We start from the raw sequence: 23,223 nt of genomic DNA on the forward strand, positions 1-23,223 counted from the left end.
GGTGCCTCCGTTTGTTGCGGCGGAGTGGCTGGTGTAGGTGGCCACTGTAGTTTCTGCCTGGGAGTCACCCTGGCCTCTGTGTGACCGGAAGGTCAGCCAAAGATGCTGGCGGGCGATGAAGTCAGTTGGCTGGGTTCTGGGGTTTCCTCCGGCGCTTCTTCTTCTGCGGTATGTCGTCCTCAGCTTCACTCTCCGATACGGAGTCCGCTGGTTGCTTGGGCGGCTGGGCCGTTGATCGCCCTCGCCGCTGGTTTGGTTGGTCTAACTGGACAGCTGCCCCTCTGGCCCTCCTTGTAGGCTGGACACCCACGATAGTTTGGCGTTGTGATCGCCGCCACAATTGCAGCAGTGACCCTTTCTTCGTCGAGACTTTGGGGCAGTTCATCTTCATATGATTTTTCCCCGCAGCGGACGCATTTTCTCGGCCTCCCGCAGTTTTCCGAGCCGTGGCCAAAACCTTGGCACCTGGTAGCACTGCGGCGGGCCGACCGGCTTCTTCTTGTAGACAGTGACTGAGACCCTGACGTGGAGCAGGCTTGTCACATTGTAGATTTGGCAAGCCCGCTTGGTGTCAGGTTCTCTCGCTCACTGTCCCTGGTCAGCGTGATCAGCCAGCTCCTGGTAGGTCCCCCGGGCTGTCCGAAGTCGTGCAACCTCGTCGACGGCGAAGCCCTCGTCAGTTAAGACATCGAAGAGCTCCACATCATCGGTGTCGGGCAGTCCGCTGATCACAACCTTAAGCGATCTTTCACGCCCAAGTTTGTGAGTGTAGAAGAACAGCTTCTTGGAACATAGGTACCGCTGAATTGCCCTGAAAGTCCTCCACGGTGGTCACTTTCAAGCGATAGTGAACACCGCGGAACGTTTGTCATAAGGCCGTCCTCTGCGCCAACTCCTCCAACTTCTTGGTGTAGGTAGCCAGTCCGGAACACTGTCCAGGAATAGCAAGGGTATCCTGGGCGTAGAAACCGAAGCCGTAGGTTGGTCAGATGTCACAGTAACAGTGGTGACGTTGTGGCCTTTAAAAAGGCCCCTTTGCTGAAGCAGCGCGACCTTCTTAGGCGCCGAGCTGGCAGGTGGAGAGCTAGGCCTCTTAGCTGATTGCCCGGGCTTCCAAAGGCACGCTGTCCCATCTTCTTGAAGATGTCACTCATGTTGTTCCAGGAGTTGTTGACACAACGAGCGCTTGATGTCGAATGTTCGCCGTATTACAATTTAGGTTGCTTTGCGACGTCACGTGACCGCGCTCTATAGCAAATACCGTGATTAGACTACCCTATCCGAAAGGGCCGAACCCAAAAGTATCGTTTGATACTTTATGATTTAAACGAAAGGACAATATATATTTTTAACAACGGTCACTTTAATCAATTAAATCAATCAATTTAATGTTTGCAGACAAGAGTAAATGATATGACTCCTTTTTTCTCCTACTCCATGCTTTTTTTCAATATGTCTTAAAATTTCGGGGGGGGGTCCGGACCCCCTGGACCCCCCCCCTTCGCTACGCCACTGGTAACAACTGTTACAATAAGAGTGTCATTTGTAGCTATATGAGCTTTTATAAAGCTGAAATAGTGTAGTTTAATTAGTATGAAAAGTTTAATTTTTAATACATAAGATACACTACTAACAAAGTTAATGAAATTATAATATAACTGTAACTTCGCATGTAACCTTATGGATTAATTTGCAAATTTATTTCATGTGTTCTTGTCAACTAAATCCAGTTAAATTTTCTCGAAACGGAGAATAGTGTATATGTAATTATACAAACCTTCTTAACGCAGTTTTCTATACATTAAAAACTGTTATCTATTATGTTATATTTCATTATATTGAATAAATAAGTATGCATACCGAACCGCAAATCGTACCGCATGGAATCAAATCTTTTAAAACATCACATATAAATTGTCCTATATAAATTCTGCATATATACATATATATATATATATATATATATATATATATATATATATATATAAAACTTTTATCAATAATAATATTATACTTAACTTATAGTTTATAAACCTTCAAATTAGAAATGGAAAAAACCACATATACGTATGAAAGAAAAGATAGATTTACAAACTTTTCAACAAACAATTCAATTTTGTTGTGGAATTGCTCTTAAAGCAATAAATCGTAACAGCTACTTTAAAGTATGATTTCATCTTTAAAGTTATTTATGTTCCTCTTTTCAAAAATAACAATAGTAGAACCAAACTCAGCAATCATTTGTTTGTTTATATGGAATGGCCCTATTAACGTTCTTAACCTCTGTAAGGGTTGGGGGAGGAGCGTTCTGAATTCACATCTGTTTCGAATTAAAGCAATAGTACTTCAGGTTCTGTAAGCTCACTGGTAGTAGATTTATTGAACGTTGTGGTAGTATAATTCAATATAGTTCATTGGAGGTTTCAGTATTGATTTATAAATAGAAATTTGCATAAATTAAGTTTGTTTTTCTTGAGTTTTAAATATAAATCTAATTATTATATATTTACAAACCAAATAAAAAGGCATACAAATTTGTCTGTAAACAAAAAAACTACAATGAAAAAAATTGCAAAATGTTATCCTATCATGAACTTGTACAATTTCATGCTAAATTATGTTGAAAGAAATTACTATTTGTGTCATTGAGGTCTTTCTTAGTCAATGACTAATTGCTCCAAACTCTAAAATTCTACAAAGTTCCATTTGCGTCAATAAGGTAAAACATAATTATAGTAAAAATCTCATTTTGTGGTTTCTCTTGTTTCATTGTCTCAGACAAGGCTCCTAGTTCCTCCAAGAGAAGCACCACCCGGAGCACATAAAGGGCTCCACACAGAACTCTAAAATGAATTGAAAACTATTTTTTGGAACTCTAAAATGAATTGAAAACTATTTTTTGTTATAAATGAGGTAGGTCTTCATTACTGGAAAAATTCTAACTCTTGAAATCCACGTTTCGCTACTTAAAAGATTTCATGCGGCATCTATCGGAGAACCTGTATCAACTCTGAAATGAATAGCGATATATCCCCTTCTATCGTAGACGTTAAGAGGTCATTGAGGTAGTTGTGATACTTGCATTTATCTTGTGATGCTGCTCCAGATAGGTATGTCATTGCCGTTAGTAAAATACCTCACATATCCAACATATCTTGTATTATTTACAACAGTATAGCTTTTCTTAAGTATCATTAAAGTAATTCATGGCGTGTGATACAATCCCTACCTTTGCATTCTAACTTACAGAGAAGCTCCAAAACAGTCAATGAGGCTTTCAATCGAAGAATGATTGAAACTTTATCATATAAACTAAGTTTCAAAGTTTATAACTAGTTAGTTATAGTCATTCCATGAAATCTGCACTCTGTCCTGTCTCGTTTCACGAGAATACATTCTACATGAAATTAAACAGAGGCGTTACCTGGAACTCGAAAATGAACTGTAAAGTTTTCTACACCGTCACAGCGGTAGGTATTCATGCTTATTTAGGCGACAAATTCGTTGCCGAAACCTTACCTGTTTCCTTATCGCCGGAAATGTTTCAAATTCCTCAAAAAGTATTATCTACTATGACCTCGACTTGAAAATATCGTAGAACCTTTGAGTCAGGTATGCTTATGTAGAGAAATATGTATCGAACAGACTTTAAGACTTTAAGTTTATCGAAGCTGGTAAAATTAGCACGAAAAAAGGTAAACTTAATTATTTGAAGAAAGAAATTTTGAACAACCTTTTGTCATTGAATTATCTCAAGGAATTTATATAAAATTTGAAATTAATGACGGGCAGAGAAAGAAAAGCAAATTTACAAGTTTAAACATTAATAAGTAAAAATGAATAGTAAATTAGATAATTTGACGATAGTGACGAATCTAAGACATACATTGCTGTTTAAATTTCAAAAAGGAAATGTTGGATGTAGCACATTTAAAGAACATTATCATAATAATGTATCACTTATTCGTTTTGAAAAGATTTATAATGCTATTTTTAAGTAGCAAGCCTAAAAATTGGCAAATAAATATACAGTCTTATTTAGGGTTAAATATCTATTTCACTGTGAGTGAATAAATATTGTAATTATTTATTTCACATCAGAGTTAATAAAATTCTCTGTTTAAAATCTAATATTAAGGATCGTTCATTTGAAAAGAAAATAAGTTTTCAGGCCATCGCTATGTTGTTACAAAAATATAACGCTTTTTCTAAGGATTGAAAACCATCCTCTTCTTTAGGAGTAAAAATTTATAATATGTAGCGTCAAGCAAGCACAAATAAATGCTATTTTGAACAACAACAGAGCGTTCTATTCTTCCGTATTTTTATAGTGCAAAATATTCTTTAAGCCCTGTATTTCACATAGATAATTGATACTTCAAGAGAAATTATGTAAATACTCTTCTAACTAATGCATTTCAGACTAAAGATTAAACATAAAAAAAGAAACGAACAGTTATGTATAAAAGAACACAGTAGTAATTTACCTTTGATAAAAAGACAACATTTTAAAATGAAAGCAAATATGTTTTGGTGAACATGTCACTGGAATAAGCTACTTATCACTTACCTCTGAATACCCTTCTTTGTTTATGTATATTTCAGCCATTTGATAGTTGAACTCAATATAACTCTTTATAAAACAACTTGATCGCTCACTGAAATGCCAAACTGAATCAAAAAATGGCCTTTACATGTATGATTAGCACTTGACTGTAAGTAAATTGCTGCCAACTCGCTAAATCTACTTGTCAAAATTTAGTCGCACCCGCTCAGATATACTATTTTAGAACTGTACACAGTAGTCAAGATTACGTGTAATTTGTATCATCATGAAAGATGAACATGTGAAAAAGGTAATGTGGCCTGTGTCTCGGTTTATAATACAATGGTATTAAACAGCTAATCACAGATATTTTATTTAATTAAATTTTGTAACATATAATTAAAATAAAAAGCAATATTTGTAACCTTTGGGAACAACAATATTAAGGCTTCATACATAAATTATAGTTTACCCATTGTAGATTAGTGTTTACAGAGAAAAATCTCAACAATTTAACAATCCAATTTAAAATGTTGTATTTTTGTTTACAACGTATACGTTTAATTTGGCTGTAAGTGTTGTAATGAGTGTTTCAAAAGTTAGTAGTTTTAAGTACGTTTTTATTCGAAAAGAAAAGTATCGGTTTTACGTAGATTGCTTCAGAGTTAGTTCATCCGATTGCCCGGTCATGCTCCAGCCGAAGTGAAAAAATCAGAAGTATTGTTTACAAGGAAAAAAAACGACCACTTCATAAAAACTGTAATAAATAAAACAAATTAAACAAGATACAAACATAGCTACGTTTTAAATCCAGTGTAGGAGAACCCAAAGAATTAATTCCATTATATGATAAATACTAGCGATTTAAAAAATGTGTACATAGATAACAAAATTCTAATTAAAAATTTGCAATCCATAACTTTTTTCAATATTTCTGTTTACAATACATTACTATAATTATTGACAACAGACAAGCTTCGAAAATTTCAAACAACTAAGTTCAAATAGCTTAAATAATTGGAGAAGTTGCAATCTTATGTTTTTGGGTATCGAATATATATATATATATATATATAATATATATATATATATATATATATATATATATATATATATATATATATATACTGGGTGCTTCAAAAAAATGTATACACACTTTGAACTATCGTAGTTTTCCTGCTCTACAAGGCTAATGTTATATTTCTTCGCCAGGTGGCAGCCATAATCGTCCCTTTATGTTATATTGTTAGTTGGAATTTGTAATATCAACATGGCGGACGTACGTTTGAGTTTGAAGAACGTAAGCAGGTTATTAAGTGGTACTGGAAGTTTGAGAATGTAAATGAAGTTTAAAGACAGTGGAGAAGGGAATATGATACAGAACCACCTTCAAGATTAACAATTACACGCATACGAGACAAATTCGAAGTTAATGGAACAGTGTGTGATGTGCATAAAGGTCATTCAGGTCGACCTCGAACAGCTACAAGTGATGAGTCTTCAACAGCAGTCTTGGAACTGTTTCAACGCTCTCCTAACAAATCTAGCAAGTGGTAGCAGCGTGCTACGCATTCTGAAGAGAGGCAAGTATCGTGTTTACATTCCAAGGCTGGTGTAACAGCTAAGTGACGACGATCCAGATCAAAGGTTGCAATTTTGTGAATGGATTCAGGAGATGGTGATACGTGAACCGGTATTTATGGGTAGCATCATTTGGTCGGATGAAGCCCAATTCAAACTTAATGGAACTGTCAATAGGCACAATTGTGTTTACTGGGCTGAAAACAATCCTCACATTATAATTGAAACAGCTGTACATTTGCCTGGTGTGAATGTGTGGTGCGGTTTGTTTCAAGGGGACTCATTGGACCTTTTCGATTTGAAGGTACTGTAACTGGTATTAATTACCTAAAAATGCTTGCTGATTCCATATTTCCTGCCATTCGTGCATTATACGGTAATTATAATTTTTATTTTCAACAAAATGGTGCCCCCGCCGCACTATCACAGGGATGTACGAGCTTACCTGGATCAAAATTTGCAGGATAGGACGCAGGGGGCCAATCGAGTTTCCAGCACGCTCTCCAGACCTTACACCACTGGATTTCTTCTTATGGGGCACAGTAAAAGATGAGGTGTACAAACGTAAACTACGTAATCTAGACATTCTTTGGAATGAGATTCAAGCTGTGTGTAGAGAAATCTCATTGGACGTTTTGATACGATGTACAGAATCAGTGGTGACTCGTACTCGGAATTGTGTTGATGCTGCAGGTCACCAATTTGAACATTATTAACATTTGTTATTTACGTTTCATTTAAATTGGACTTTAAGCTTTCTAATTTACTGAAATTTTACTTTGTAGAACAGTAAATAAATTTTCTATGGAAGTTCAAAGTGTGTATACATTTTTTTTGAAGCACCCAGTATATATATCGGCTTTTTGTGCATACTTTCATAACTAATCGCGAAAACTCGCGTAAAACCGCGATTTCACTCGCAACTCAAAACTCCTTGTAAGTATTGGATACCGAGGCTTACAAAATGTATTGAAACATGGAACACGTTTTGCTTAAAATTCGTTTCCTTACAATGGCGATTGTAATTGTGCTTAATAATACCTATATTTAAACTTACGAGCTTGGTTCAGTGGGGAGAGTTAAGAGTGTGAAATCTGTGGCTTATTGTAAAGAATATCATAGATTTTAGCGATATTTGGGAACAGGTTGACACCAACGCAATGAGTTCTGTCAATCCTATACAGTTGGAGCCGTAACGGACAAAGCCGTAATGGGTATGTTAGTTTCATGTGTCAGACTTATATTTCAAGATTTCAAGCGTCAATTGTTTTTATTATAGTTTGTGGAGAATATTAAATAGGTGTAGTAGTAGTTGTTATAGTATGGGAAACACATATATATGTTGTTTTACTGTGTATAAACTTAAAACTTTAATTCCTCTGCAACCCGCAATCTGATCGCATTCTAATTTTAACACATGCTTAACAAGATTGTTTTGTTTGGATTAAAATTTAATCCCTTCAAGAAAAATGATTGCATTATTTAAAATTTGGAACCTACGTGAACTTTTTATCGCCTTTGTGGTGTTATAAAGATAATACGTTTGTATAGGTTTAATCGTTAAGGGGTTACAAACTATTATAATTCGTATAATGTCAATAAATCTAATAGTTTTATGATTTATATTCATACTGGTTTCAAGAAATAATGCAGTGGCTAGCTAGGTGTTGGAAAGACAGTGTAAAGTTATGGAAAAATTATCATTTTAATAATGTCAAGTAACATAAAATATTCTTATATTTAAAAGCGTAAAATTTCCGTCAACCCATAATAAGTTATTAATAATACTTTTAAGTGTATATCTAGCCAAGCCATGCCAGATAGTCTACATATTTCACAACTGTTTTATTAACTCTAATGATCTCTGCTATTTAGTATATCAGAACAAAAGCTGTGTATTTTAATCCATTGGAAAATCACACAACACATTTATAAAACATCTAACTATTATAGAGCTAAAATAAAAATAAACCTATACACGCTCATATCATTTAAGAATTGATTCCGGAGCGCCGCGCAACACAGAGACACGGCCGTATCCAAGTAAGCCTGACTTTTCCCACACATCTCACCGGCAAGCAGTGTAAAACGTCATATACTAAACTTGGAAGTATATTTCACTTTGTAGTGAATTAATTAACAGCAAAGCATAATATAAAACGGGACATAACACGTATGTTATTTTTTAAATATTTCAAAACAAACTAAACGCAAAGAATTTTAATTCCGGACACCCTAGACCACCCTAAGCGGCTATATATGTAACTATACTAATATTATTTTTAAAACATTGGCACATATAGTGTAACTGACTGAAATACACCGACAAACTTCAGAGGGTTGTTCCTGGGGTAAAAACCCCGAAAAAGTTCCTATAACTTTATGTCCTAAAATGCATCTCCTGAAGTCGGTGGAAAACAGCAGCAATTGTTGAATGGATAGGTTGTTGTCAGTTTGGAAATGATTCGTAATACAGACGGGGCTCTAGACGACTATTACCGTTAGCTTTTCAATACATAAATATAATTTTGATGGTTAACTTGCCATCTTAAATAGAATAAGAACACTATTGACTAATAATGTTTCTACAAGTGAAAGAAACAGATGGTATCCTGTCAAAAATAAACAAGGAAATAACTTACTTATCTGACTTCATGGTTGTTCTAATCAGCTATGTCTTAACATGACAGTAGATTCAGCTGTGTAAACCATGAAAGTAGAGTTGTGCAGATAGTTTTTTTTTTTTTTTTTTTTTTTTTTTTTTTTTTTTTTTTTTTAATTTCGGTTTTCAAATTTAAAAATAACTATCGAGTTTAATGTATTTTTTACCCAAAACAACTTTTTACTTTCATACTGCCTAAATACAAACTTTCGAAAATAGAAAAGTACTTGTTTTTGCCGAAAGGGGGCCTGTATCATGGAAGCCTCGGTCGACTGATCTGAATCCAATCAATTTCTTCCTCTGGGATCATTTGAAAGCTCTAGTTTATGAAATACCAGTTAACACCAGGGATGACCTTTTACAGCGTATCATTGTAACCTGTAACACTGTAAGGAATACACCAGGAATACTCGAAAGAACTCGGCAATCAATGGCCCAGACGTGTTAATGCATGCATCACATCAAATCGAAAGCATATAGAACATTTGTAGAGTATAAGTAAAAACCGGGCTAAGTGCCAAAAAGTTACTTTTGAGATAATCGATGAAAACTGCATATAACTATCATAATTAAATATTTTTTAACTGTATATATATTAAATAAAAAATATACATCACTAATAAATAGTATCAGTGGAATAATGCATTATATACCATGGGAACAGTAAAGAAAAAAATATTGAATTCAACTTTTTTTGAAAAGGGGTATGTCACAACTTACTGAGGTAAAAACCGTGCTAAGTGCCACATTTACTTCGGGCTATGTCACAACTTAATGATATAAAAAGAGGGCTAAGTACCAAACAAATGTTACTAAAAATCCATAAAAATGAAAGAGTAAGCAAACATGTAGTTAAAAAATAATACAGGTTAAAAAGACAAACAATTATAATGTTATACCAGTTTAATTATTTTAAACTTTTACTCAAATACTCGATAGTATATTATACACTAAACTAAAGTTAACAGCCAGGAACACTGAAACTTTTATGCAGTTAAATTATTATAAAGGTCTTTGTTCTCTTCTTTGAGGTAAGGTATCATCTTTTTCAGGTCTTCTTTTTTTCTTTAGTTAATCGGTTTATTGTTTGCAAAGTGGATAGGTTTTGCAAGATGTCCTCTCCCTTAACCCCCTTTTTTGAACACATTTATTCCAAGCCAAGTTTCAATATCAGTCCACGATTTTTTCACAAATACTATACTTGGTTTTGTTCTTGTAATTTTTAGCCATTGGACTTTGGATATTTCCAATTTCTTTGTATTCAGACAATTGTTACTACTTTCCTTAGAATCAAAAAAAGTCATCTTCATCCATAAGTGTGGAAAAAATTGCTTTTTGTGGGAGGCACTTACAAGAATTTGAACTATGTTTAGTGAGACTTCACACCTACTTACTCTCTTTCTTTCTCGATGAGCGCAAAGTCTCGATCACAAGAAAGATATGAATGGCCTGACATAAGATATTTATGTTCAATTTCATCAAAGATACCACGACAAACTAAAATAATTCCATAAAAACTGCAACATTTTGTTTTTATTTTGTCCCCCACAGTTGTGGCTCCAAACAATCAACTTTTTTGTGGGTTATTTTGTTCAAGACTCCTTTCAACAAACAAGATGCTTGACCCTTTGCTCGTCTCTTACACTTCGGTAATACTAAAGGCACATTCATTATGGATAACAAAAACTCAATCTAATCACAATGTAAAGCGGTAACACACACTCCTCATACAATGGTTAGAATGCCTGTGGCAACAAACATAACCTGCAAAACACGTGTAGTCTGGCGTGTGTTGTGCGTGGCACTTGACTCGGTTTTTACTGATATCACCCTTGAACATAGCCCATGCGCATTCTAGCGGCAAGGATTTGAACGAATTATTGATTTTTCTCGACATAGCCCGGTTTATACTGTATTGGGGTTGGCTTATAGCACACATTTTGATACTAAACTCAATTTCTTAATTTTTGGCACTTAGCCCGGTTTTTACTTATACTCTACATTTGTTGTAAAATGATCCCTAAGGTTTTGAAATAACTGCTGACTGTTAAGTTGTTCCGTATTTCTTAGTAATGACAGCTTAAAACTCTTTTTGATGATGAGATATTTTTGTTCAATTTTCTTAACATTGTAGAATACTTTAATTTTCTGAAACTTGGAAAAACTTGCAAATATAGTATGTTACTAGGTTAAGGAAAATGCCACAACTTTTTACCTCTTGAGCGATTTTAATAAATGAGATAACGTTGGTTTTAGAATAAAATTTATAAAATGTTTTAATTCTAGTAAAGTTTTTCTACAGGAAGTAGTTTTTTTTTTTTAGAAATTCATCATTGCAGATTTTAACAAGCCACCGTTTTGAATTTTTTTAACTAAAGATTTTTAGTTTATTTAATTGACGACCTTTAATAGATTAGTATATATTGAACATTTTAATTTTCTACCTTTAATGGCTGTTTAGAAAAAAATTTAATACACAAAATAATCAAAAAGACGGACTGAAAACGATTCATTTTAGGACATACATTTATAGGAACTTTTTGGTTTTTTTTACCCCAAGAACAACCTTCTGAAGTTTTTAGGTGTATTTCTGTTACACTCTGTATTTCTGTAAAAACAGTTTTCAGGCGCATAAATTGTATAAAATATAAAAGAACATAATACAAACGAAAGTAAATAAACAGTGAATAAATAATAAATACAGGTAACATGAACTAAATATTTGTTCTATATGTTGTTTTCAAATTTAGACGTTTTTGACCAAGTTACCTGATGGTATTATTGGCCAGTCCATGTGGAATTTTGGTCTTTAAAACCAATTGGTGTGTTTGTTCCAGTTTTCTGAGGTAAACTGAGTTTGAATTTTGACGCTCTTGCCGAATAGGTTTAAAAGAATATGTGTATTCGTAAGTATCTTTGTGATTTAGACAATGAGTGACGACAGTTTTCTTTAAATCTTGGTGTTTATAATCAAATCCTATTCTGTCATTCTTGTCCTCAAGATATTTGTAATTGAGCCAATATAATCTGCTGGAAATTTTTTACATTGAATTTGGTAAATCAAATGTTTAGATTCACAAGACAACTTGCCAATGATAGGATATGCCTTGCTTGTTTTGCTACAAGTGAATTTAATAGTAATATTTTATAAACCAAACATCTAAGTTTGTTACATGGGTGTGATCATTTTTTTACATTGTTTTTTTATTAGTGTTTATCATTGGTAATTTAGGTTTGAACAATAAATCCTTAAGAATTGGAGGTCTTTTAAGGACTACTCTAGGAGTTGTTTTTTGAAAATATCATTAGTTCAGAATTCTTTAAGATATTAAATGCTATTCTAAGGATATTATTAATTTTGTGAAGCCCTAAATGGTATGAACTATTAATTTTTGGATCACTGTTTTCGAATTTAGAATTTAGTGTTTTTTTTAGATTAAGTTAATCCTTGAGTAATTTTCTTGGATAACCTCTTCTTAAGAATACATTCATTACATTATCAATGTATTTTTTCCAAGTCAGTTGTGTTACTACATAGTTTTTGAGCTCTGAAAGCTAAACTTTTCGGCATATTCCTCTTAATATGCACTGGCATATTTGGTTGTGTTATACACCTATTGATTTATCATCGTTGCTGGAACACGAATGAATAGTCTATTCTCGAAATTCTATACTCGTCTTTACGAAGTGTTTTACTTTTGTCTCAACAATAAACAGTAATAAGAGGATTTGGTTATCATTAAAATCATGTTACATGTATCTAAAATGTATAAACGCGATAATATACATTGTTTACACTGTTCAGAAGAATGTAACAGACATTTGTATGATATTGGAATAAATGTTATCATGAACGTCAATTTTACAATTTTAAATGACTGACTGCTAAATTGGTAATCAAAGTGAAGATTACGACTCAGTTATAGCTGATATAAAATTTAAATAATGGAACTGAATGAGAATGTAAATGTCATTTGTACAGACATTTAGAACCCCATTACTTAACAAACGTACTATAAATTTTAATCAATTGTGGCCTCTTGTAACAGGCCTTATTAAGGAAAATGTCGTTATCGTCGATGGAAGACTTTCTATAAGCGACGTCTCGTACTTGGGTTGCTTATCCCATCGTTTACAGCTTTAAAGCATTGTGACCCTCATCTAATCTCAACGAGCTTTCTGTAAAGTCAAAAAGTTGCATTGTTTGTTGTATAAGAAACATCAGTATAGGTCAGACTGACTACATTGCCACACACCGGAGTTAGTTATTTATCAACTACTTTGAAATACAATCTTACAATTTTAGTTTGGCAAAAGACTTAAATTTTATTCATGACGGTAAACTTTGCAAGTGTTTATTAGTACATAAAATATTATTGTTAATTTGAAATCTATTTGAAATGTCTGGGTTTTTTTGTATTTTTACATCCTCCTTCGGGTGGTATCTAATTCAGTGCAATACGTGACGTCAAACCATCTAACATGAAACATTTGGTTGATGTAGTGACCTCTGATTACCCTTGGGAGATAAACCCAGTTCGGCTTGACTAGTAACATATCGCTATTTTAGAAAATAGTAATGGACTAATTTGTTGTGTGATTGTGATAGCTGGAAATAAAAAGGCCCACACAGTAATAACAGCAACAAAGACAACTGAATTTGGGATTTAAAGATGATTTTCTGTCTTGAGCACTGTCACAATTTACATCCAAAAAACTACATTAAACATAAGATAAATAAAATATAAGAAAGAAGAGTAACTAGATTGAACGTTCAAGAAATCTGATGTCTTTTACGAGTAGGATTTTACTTGTTGCCTTTCCATACATATATAAATTGACCGTGGTATGGTAGTTTTCACAGCGACAAAAACATGGATTAGAAGAAGGAATTCTTAATAAGTTTGTTGTGGATGCTTACTTTTGAACAAGCAATAAAATGTAGTACATGCAAGGCACATGAGTTAAGTGTGACTTTGGTATTGTTTTGACGTTACAAGCAACTTCTCCGAAGACTGTGACAGACTGCCGCTTTCACTTAAAGGTATGCTAGGGAAGATTTAGTGACACCGATCTGATTATAATGAGCATTTAAAAAGGCAGGGTAAGCATAGCCGTAGTAGCCTAAATGGCCTATATTAAAAAAAAACGAATGATAACCCCTGTAAATTTAGAGGAAACTACAAATTTAAACCTTTGTTTTTCCAGAGTGTATTATAAAGCATTGTGTGTATTATTGTTCCACGAAGCATTGTTTGCAGTTTAATGCCGTAGATGAACGCTAATTGGTTAATCTTGAGATTGATCCAGGTATCCGCAGGCTGTCGTGTGGAAGGCAAAATTTTTATTAAATAATTACCGAATAAGAGTTTAAGGTCTCATTACCTACTGATAGCTCTAAATAGGTTTGTCAAAGAAATATTTGTTGCTGACACTGAACTCAGATTTTCCTCTACAACTTATCGACCTCGTTTTTAATGAAAAACAATTAGCAAGTACATAAGAACATTTAATCGGAACGCAAGTACTTTTAAACATAACACCAAACCTCTCAAGATTCGTTTCTCTAGTGTGAAATGTTCAGAAATTTTAAGTTTATTGGAGCACAATCTCTCACCGGTTTGACAGCTTCTGCCTGCCTGATTATGTAAATGTCTCAGCAATCTGCAGGGAGATCCGCAGGAAGGGAGGTGTCTGCATTCTGGCTAAGAACGATCTTAAATGTCAAGGGGTTAATGTTTCTCTATTCAGCGTAGAGAACTCGTGCAAGATGTCTGCATCTACGTGTCAGCTTAGTTGCGAAAATACATTGAGCATCACAGTTAGTAAGTTGATTAGTTTATAAACAGAATTAGTATTTCTCCCGCAGTCAACTTTGAATAGATAACCAACTCTATGTTTTCTACAAAATTTCGAAGGCCATTTCTACCCAAATTATCTTTAAAACTAACACTCTTGCAAACACCAGTGTACTATTTAGTCATAAAAGTGGTAAATTTTTTAAAGTGACATAAAGTTTCCTCATTAATTAAGAACTTTGGTAAGTTTAGATAGTACAACGGTTGTAACGTTCGGTATTTTACTCTAATATTCTTTAGCGCAACTTTACAATTAATTATAATTCTGAAGAGTATAAATGTAAAAATGTTGGGAAAAGTAAAACTTCCTCGATTTAATATTTATATCGAATTGAATTTTGGCCTTCAGCACCTCTTTCACTGGATGTTCTTTATGGTTTTCTGCATGTTGAGCTCGCCGAGAGTTTCAAAGAGTTTACACTTGTTCATCAGTATATAACATCATTATTTGATGTTTGGGATCAAAGAATACCTTTCCCACTCTCCTAAAGAGACGATTTAGTAGGGGATAAGCTTCTGATTTAATGGTACTGGGAAATTTACTTCGTCGGACACAGCTGATAAATTTACTGTTTCACATAGCTGCTAAGATTCTTATATCATAGTCAGTGTGACAAATATGTTATGAGAAAAATCTGTTATGTTACTGAAGATAATGGTACATTACATCGTTAAAGAGGAATTAGTTGTTATATAAGTAACTATGAAGACGGGTTTAACGTTATTTCCAAGACCGGTTATGGTTTATGTCAGTATGGTTCAAGATGGTGGATGGCGATAATAAGAATTTGCTCTGGTCGCAGGTCTATTGCTAATAAAAGTGATATATAGGCGTAAGCATACAAGTGATACACTTTGTGCCTTTTTAACCAGACACTACTTGACTGGCATAAATTATTCTGTCAAATGTATCAGCATAATTCAACTGGGGACCGAAGTGCCAAACATTAGAACACGTATTGGGAGTGATATAACATTGTTGTAGTAATTTACGATGTAAGATCACTAAACCAAATTCAATTCTTACGTTTGTCATTGATACAACTAGTGCTTAAATAACTCTTGTTAGAGTATGTTTTAAGTAGTTTTAAACATTTTATCACAGCAATCGAGTACTTCTCGTCTTAATATGAAGAGAAGTGGCAACTCAAAAATCGATTGTGATATACAAAAACGAGTTAGAATTTCTCCTGTTTACTTCAATTCATATTATAGTTCTTTATAATAAAAAAGTGTTAATTATGGTAATATATGTTGAATCAGAATAAAATTCACATGGTATTGCCGTCGAATCAAGTTAGAAATTGACATATAAGTCAGGAATTTATTGTTAAGACGAATCTTTCTATCCATTATTTCAATCCACAGTTTTAACTAAATTTGGTTTAAAATTTTCAGGAAGAAAATCATGAAAATAAACTTTGGTTGAATTTTGTAAGGGTTCTTTGGACCTCGTGTTGGTATTTTAAAAACATTATTACCTATCACTTGCTCTTAACTATTTTATTGTTATTTAAAACCTGTAATGCGGTCACTAAGTGTGAGGTCTGCAGTCAGGTACTCAAGAAACACCAAAACTAGTGTAGATGGTGCAAATGAGCATGCGCGATTGTTGCACTGCTTTGTTCTGGTGAACGTTAAAGCAAAAATTTACCTTACATGGTGGGTGAGAGTGGGGTGTCCACCATAAATATATTTCCTTATACCGCTCTCCTGGCTTCCTTTGTTCTTTTTACACCCATCAAATAGTTTAAAGTTGTGTTTTAATTATCAATGAACAAAGTTGTATTTTATTGATGACGTCCAGCTTGCATGGGTTTCGACAGACCTCTCCTATGATGAAACGTGATACATAAAAACTCTGATGATGTATTTACCTTCGTTAAATAGCAAAACGTTGTTGATAAAGCAAATCTGGATCTTCAGGTCATTTGCTGAAATTATTCGTACTTAAATCATTTTGTGAAAATCTTTGGAACCTGTGGTTTCCTGCACTATTAAATTACCATGACAAAACTATCATCCTTTACACAAACATTAGTTAGCATATGAAGATAAATATAGAAAGATTTCATTAATAGACGATCTTTTAAATATTGAGAGTTCGTTCAATTGGCCTATCACTTAAACTCTAAATACATATAAAACTTAGTGATTGTTTCATTAAGATCCAAAAACTTACTTCATTTAATTTTGAATGACAACGCAAATGCGTATACCTGAATGTTGTATTGATATTTTGGTCTCACAAAAAAAAACGAGACAGAAATAGAATATGATAAGATAGAAATAAGAAGCTAATTGAAATGGAAGATGTGTAACTTTGTCTAAAACGTGAGGTAAAAATGGATTTAAAAAATATTTTACTTAACAAGTGTTGATTACGTCATATGCATTAAAAGCATACGCTTTTACAATAGGCAATACAAGTATTAAGATACATTTCTTATGTAGTGAATAAAGTGGTCCAAGCGAAGTAGTATTACTACGTTAAACTTTAGCAGCGTTGTTCAAGTTGACACAACTTTAGATAAACGTTTGTGTCTATGAAATGTTCAAAAAAGTAATTAAACAATTAAGAATACATTTTAATACTTTGGTTCACTGTTTCAGAAATGTAGTTGGGACCTATTCATGATTGAATTTGTATCCAAACATGATTAACTTCTAAATAGGACTTGTCAGTAATATAAAAATAGGATCGTCTTCAAACTAAGTGCCACATTGGCATCAGTAAAAAATGGCATTTATGTTGTAACAGAGGCACATAATACACCATTATTAATAAACACAGACAATAATTACATATCAAAACTACACATTTAATTAGAATTAATAACTAGTTCAGAAAAACTTGTAGTAAAATAATATAATTTAGTTTAAATATTGTTAGCCATATTTCAGGGATATAATCAGTATACCAAGAATTTTGTTCATTCATACATTCCTGGAACATTTAAATGAAATATTGCCTGTCACCCTTTACTTTAACATAGCGGTATAAAGCTATATTTTACGCATATAATCTAAGTTTTGTCAACACCGTGTTATGACGTTTTTCGCGTTATTAGTGATGCAAAAACCTCTGTGCAAAAACTGTATAATCATGATGGGAGTTCCTCATATCTCACGTTGATATAGTTAATTGCCAAATTCTTTGCCATATTTTAAGTCTTCCAAAATCACCTTGTCAAAATCACCTTCCAAAATCATTTCTACTTTGAATTCCTAACTTCATCATAGGCAGAAAGCGATGAAAGAATATAGGTAAATATATAGAGGTCTTCAAAAAAATATCTTAACTCTTGTAACTGTCATCTACAAAATAGTAATACGCAACAGAAATGGTACGTACAAGTTTCCTGTTTTCAGGTTTCTTGCTATTTATTTCCAAAATCATGAAAGCGATATGTTCAGAAGTATGTTTGAGTTTTCTGCCATTTTATTATGTTATTTCGTTGTGAGTTATATAAAGACTAGTAAGTAAACCAACATTATCAGGCTGTTCCTCTTATTATGAGAGGACCAAACCCGTTGTGTTTTAAATTCCTTTACTGAGTCTCATTTCAAATAATAGCATGTACTGATTCGTCTCAAAATTAACATAAACACACACATATCACACGCACACAAGCGACCGTAGGGGATTGTTTAGAATAGGTGCGAGATGAGCTTAAATATGATGGGCTAGCCATAATCACTATGGAGATGGATGTGCATAATACACGTGGTCGCCACACAATGAGTCGGTTTTAAATCTTAAACTGAGTCATTGGCTATGTGCATACTATCTACCGTTATTTTAATCTTCTGTTTTTTGAATTTTACAGTTTATATTTGATTTCTATGTACGCTTCCTCTATAAAAGTGTTTTAAAACCTAATATGTAATATGAATAATGTTCCCTCTCTTCAATATTTTTACCTCATGGGATGTTCCCCAGAATATGAAAAAGGTTACCGGTATTATAAAAAGTAGCATTACATAAATTTTATTGTTATGTAGACATCCACTTTTCACCAAGAATTTAGCTATCTGGTAGCACAGTAAGTTTAGAAATTTACTATAATAATATAAATTGTAATGCAACCTTTGAAAAATACTGTCAATATATCGTGGTTAAAAAATAAAATATTTCACTGATAAACAATAAACTACGCATAAACACAACTAAAATTTCAAGTGTGTGTGTTTGTGTGTGGAAACGATAATATAAAATAATATGTAATTATACTGTTAAATATCTAAAGATTTAATCCTGAGAATATTATAACTTCTATAACTACTGTAAACAACGTCAAGCGGTTAATAGAAATTTAAAATTACAATATAAATCAGTTTAAAAAATATAACTATAAATCAGAGGGGACTCTTACCCCAACTACTAATAAGTAGCAGTTCGACATATTATCGTCGCCCGTAGATAATGAAGTTGCAGCCCATTGACTCAATCTCGTCATTGCTTCGGATGGCCTCTCAGATAATCTTGTGGTTACTAACTATTGTACTATTAAAAGCCTTAAAAGTCTATTCAGCAAGCAGTTTTTATCCTATAAACTAACTCGTCTGCGGTGGTCATCTCCACCTTCAGTATGCATATCACCACAAGAACGTAACTCCGGAAATCGACTTTCGTCCGTTGCTTTGCAATAGTTATGTTGATAATGTCACAATCCTACGGGTTATTTTGTCAGAAGGGCGATCTAAATTAACACCAGTTTCACATTACATCTCATGTTTGCTGCAACGGTGTGAGACACTTTGCCAATGCCCAATTTAGCCGAATTCCGAGTGCTACATGGGTTTGGAAAGTACTTGTCAAGAGAGAGTATAAGTGGAGTTTTGTGGTGTTTAAAGTGGCAGACGATAGTAGTCGAATAATCGAAAAGTAAAAGTAAAGTAAAAAATTGCAAAAAATGTTGAGTTTAACTATAATAGAATTTAATTTTGTAATAAAGATTAGAGCTCATAATTTCTAGATTTTGGACGCATTCATAAATGCGCACGATTGTCACGATTCCACAAGAATATTTTGACGGCAAACCTGAATCACCAGGTATTTTACGGAGAATATTACTCTGATGTGCAAATATCCAGAACTTATCAGTCAGAACTATAGAACTCTGACAAACAGATATGAGAATATCGCTCTATCTTAACGTTATAAACAATAAAACTATGAAATCCAATAAACTATGTACATTCAGAGCACTAATGTGTATTGTATTCTGTTTGCGTTCAATTTCCATAATTCTAAACTGACTATAATATTTTTATATTTGAATAATGATGCTTACAAGGTGACATATCGAAATATTATGACATATCCTGTATTCAACAAGCATGACAAATTAAAAATGTGCACCAAATATTTATTTAAAAATTTAAATGTATAGTATCAAATGTATTTCTGTTTTCCTTGCATACATTTTATACTTCATGTATATAAAATCTTATAGAACCCTGACCAAAATGTTAACCTCCAAGAGAACTCTGTAGTTTGTAACAGAAACAGTGTTTTCTATACAGTCAATAATAATGAACATTTTTGTATTGATACAAGTATATTTTACACAGAGAAATTAAATCGAGAGGAAATGTTGGTGTGCAATTGTATGAGAAGCAATATTGTGTTTCTGCATAGGAACTCAATATACAACAGTTTTTAATAATGATTTTGAAATTGGGTTTAACGTTTAAATGTAACGTGCGCAGATGTTATGTTACCATTATTCAGTACAGAATGTCATACTCTGAGAGTTACGTCACTAGCCGTAGTATACATTGTAACATTATCATTATTCAACCTTATACTGATATTTTGCTCAAAATTATATACATTTAATCAAATACGCACACATTTAATGTAACATCTCTACATTTTAAAATATTCAGTAGCTATATTTCTGAAGTCAATAAGGGTAAAATCGAGCGTTAATATTACTTGTTTACGTTTTTTGCTATGTGTCAATAGAAATTGTAAAATAAAACAATGTTTGTGTATGATCTGTGAGGTTGTATTAAATCTTCAATATTAACAATCCCTGCAAACAAATGTTGTAAATGTCACGAATGTAGGCGAGAAAAACTCATTCAGAGAGTTAATAATATTGAGCAACTCCATCACAAAAAGCCAGTTAAATTATAAAGTTCCAAAACTCTAGAAGCTCTACAACTCACGAGACACAATCACTAGTAAACGAGGTATTGGTCCGGTTCATGTAATCGAGCAGTAATTCCGTATTAAAGTGTTCTAAAGTGCAATTGATTAATGGTGATTGAAGTTTATTGGAATTTAAAATGCTAAACCTTTTAAGTGCCTGCTTAAGCTTCGTCTGTCATGGAATGCCACGTTCCGGTTGTCCTTTTTAATAAATGAATTGCTTTGATTTTCTGAATCGGGGTAAACTTTATACCACTATAGCACTTAATTTTATGTATTCTATGTCTCGAATTAACTATACTGTATAATGCATATGAATTATGCATATGCAAGAAAGTATGACGGTGCATTAATTTGTTTGAATATAACAATAAGTACCATGTTTTTTGTGTGTTATGGAGAATTTTAAAATCATTACTTTATTTCACTTACGTGTGCAGAAGCCTACGAAATGGCGAAGTGAAATAAACTTTAACCATGATTCCGTGACATGTTTTTACTGAACCACTGGGTAAATCATAGTATGATGACAGATTATAATGTAATATTTCACGAATGAATAATAAATATTATTCAGTGTGAAATGTTTGTTAGATATTTATGAAAAGTGGACATATAAAACTACACCATTCCTCTGAATTAAAAACTTAAGGTAAATTATGGGTCGGTGTAACCACTATTTACAGGAACATGACAGAGATTTTTACAGTTAACAATCCAATAATCTCTCATTGTTTATTTTTGGAAGAAAAAAATGATAGAGATGATATAACCTCAAAATTAATATAAAAATGTATTTGTATCAACTAGAATAACCCATGTTATGTGAAGATACTATTTGGAGATATCTAATTAAAATAATTTAAATGTTTCAAATAATGCTTTTATTTTTTACGCACGTTTTGGATTTCCCTCCTCCAAAATCCAACATTATTTCTGGATTCTTAAAAGCTAATCGTTAGTTTGAAATTAAGGTGACTGTTCAATGTTAGTACGTTAATTTTACAATTTTCGATTATTTTGGATTATATAAACTTTTACAGGGGAATTTTGGAGGTTTCAATAAACTGAATATTAGGGATATTATATTTGGACTTTTATTGAAAAAAGCTACACTTTAATAAAACTAGTCATGATTATCCATAACTGTATGGGATGAGACACGGAATACGTTCATAATCAGCTGTATACATAAAGTTCCGGGAGTATGTAAACAAGGAACAGAATGAAAATACATATAATTATTTTGTGTTACCACTGGTGGAGGAGAAGGGTTGCAAAGTACTCAAATGTCCTATAATAGTTCTAAAAGCCCTAAATAGCCCTAAATATATATACAAATTGTATACTTTAAAGTATACTATAGGTTGTCAAAATACAACAGTCAAAGTTCTAAATTTCAATATGATAAACATGTTCAGGCAAAACAAGCCAAAATTCATTCAGTAATAAAAAAATGCATTATTTTAAAACATACAAGTTTGTGTATTAAAAATAATGTGACCATCTTCCTGAATATTCCTGATTTAGGCTATTGAATACTTAGGGTATGTTACGGCCTCACTGGGACGAAATTTACTTGCCATACGTTGGCAATGAACAGGAATGAGGAAAATTATAGGAATAGCGAGTACAGCGAATAAGAATATATAGACTGAAGGGCATCACGGTATTGACTGAGTGGTTAGGGGAGTTGGGGTCAAGGCCGAAGGCCGAAGATACAAGCTGGTCGGGGTTGGCACAGGATGTGGGTAGAAGTCTTGAAGTCTAATTTAGTGTTTTATAACTAAATATAACTTTTGTTTGTAACGTTTTCCCTTTAAAATACTTAAATCGAGTTGAAACAAATTTAAACTCATTTGTATGGGTCCTATACGTACAAAAAGTGCCGACTAATAGAAAAATTAACTAGCTCAAAGACCTTAATTTATTATTTAGCTTTAAGTCAAGAGATATTTTTAAAATTATTGCCTATACAAATTATGTTTTTATTCAAGAAGTGTTAGTAATGGATTTAAATGTGTTAAGGATTGAGGTGAACTTCGGCTAGATCGGAGAGTGGGTTGAGTGCCTAAACACAACCATGCGTACGGGCACGCCACGTTCGCAAATATGTAAGCAATTTCCGATCTCTCTCTCTCTCTCTCTCTCTCTATACATGTACGTACATACATATAGAGTATAATATAACACACACACACACACACACACACACACACACACACACACACACACACACACACACACACACACACACACACACACACACACACACACACACACACACACACACACACACACACACACACACCACACACACACACACACACACACACACACACACGCACACACACACGCACACGCACGCACGCGCACACACACACACACACACACACACACACGCACACACACA

Source organism: Homalodisca vitripennis, chromosome X (assembly GCF_021130785.1).
Source record: "Homalodisca vitripennis isolate AUS2020 chromosome X, UT_GWSS_2.1, whole genome shotgun sequence".
Taxonomy (NCBI): domain Eukaryota; kingdom Metazoa; phylum Arthropoda; class Insecta; order Hemiptera; family Cicadellidae; genus Homalodisca; species Homalodisca vitripennis.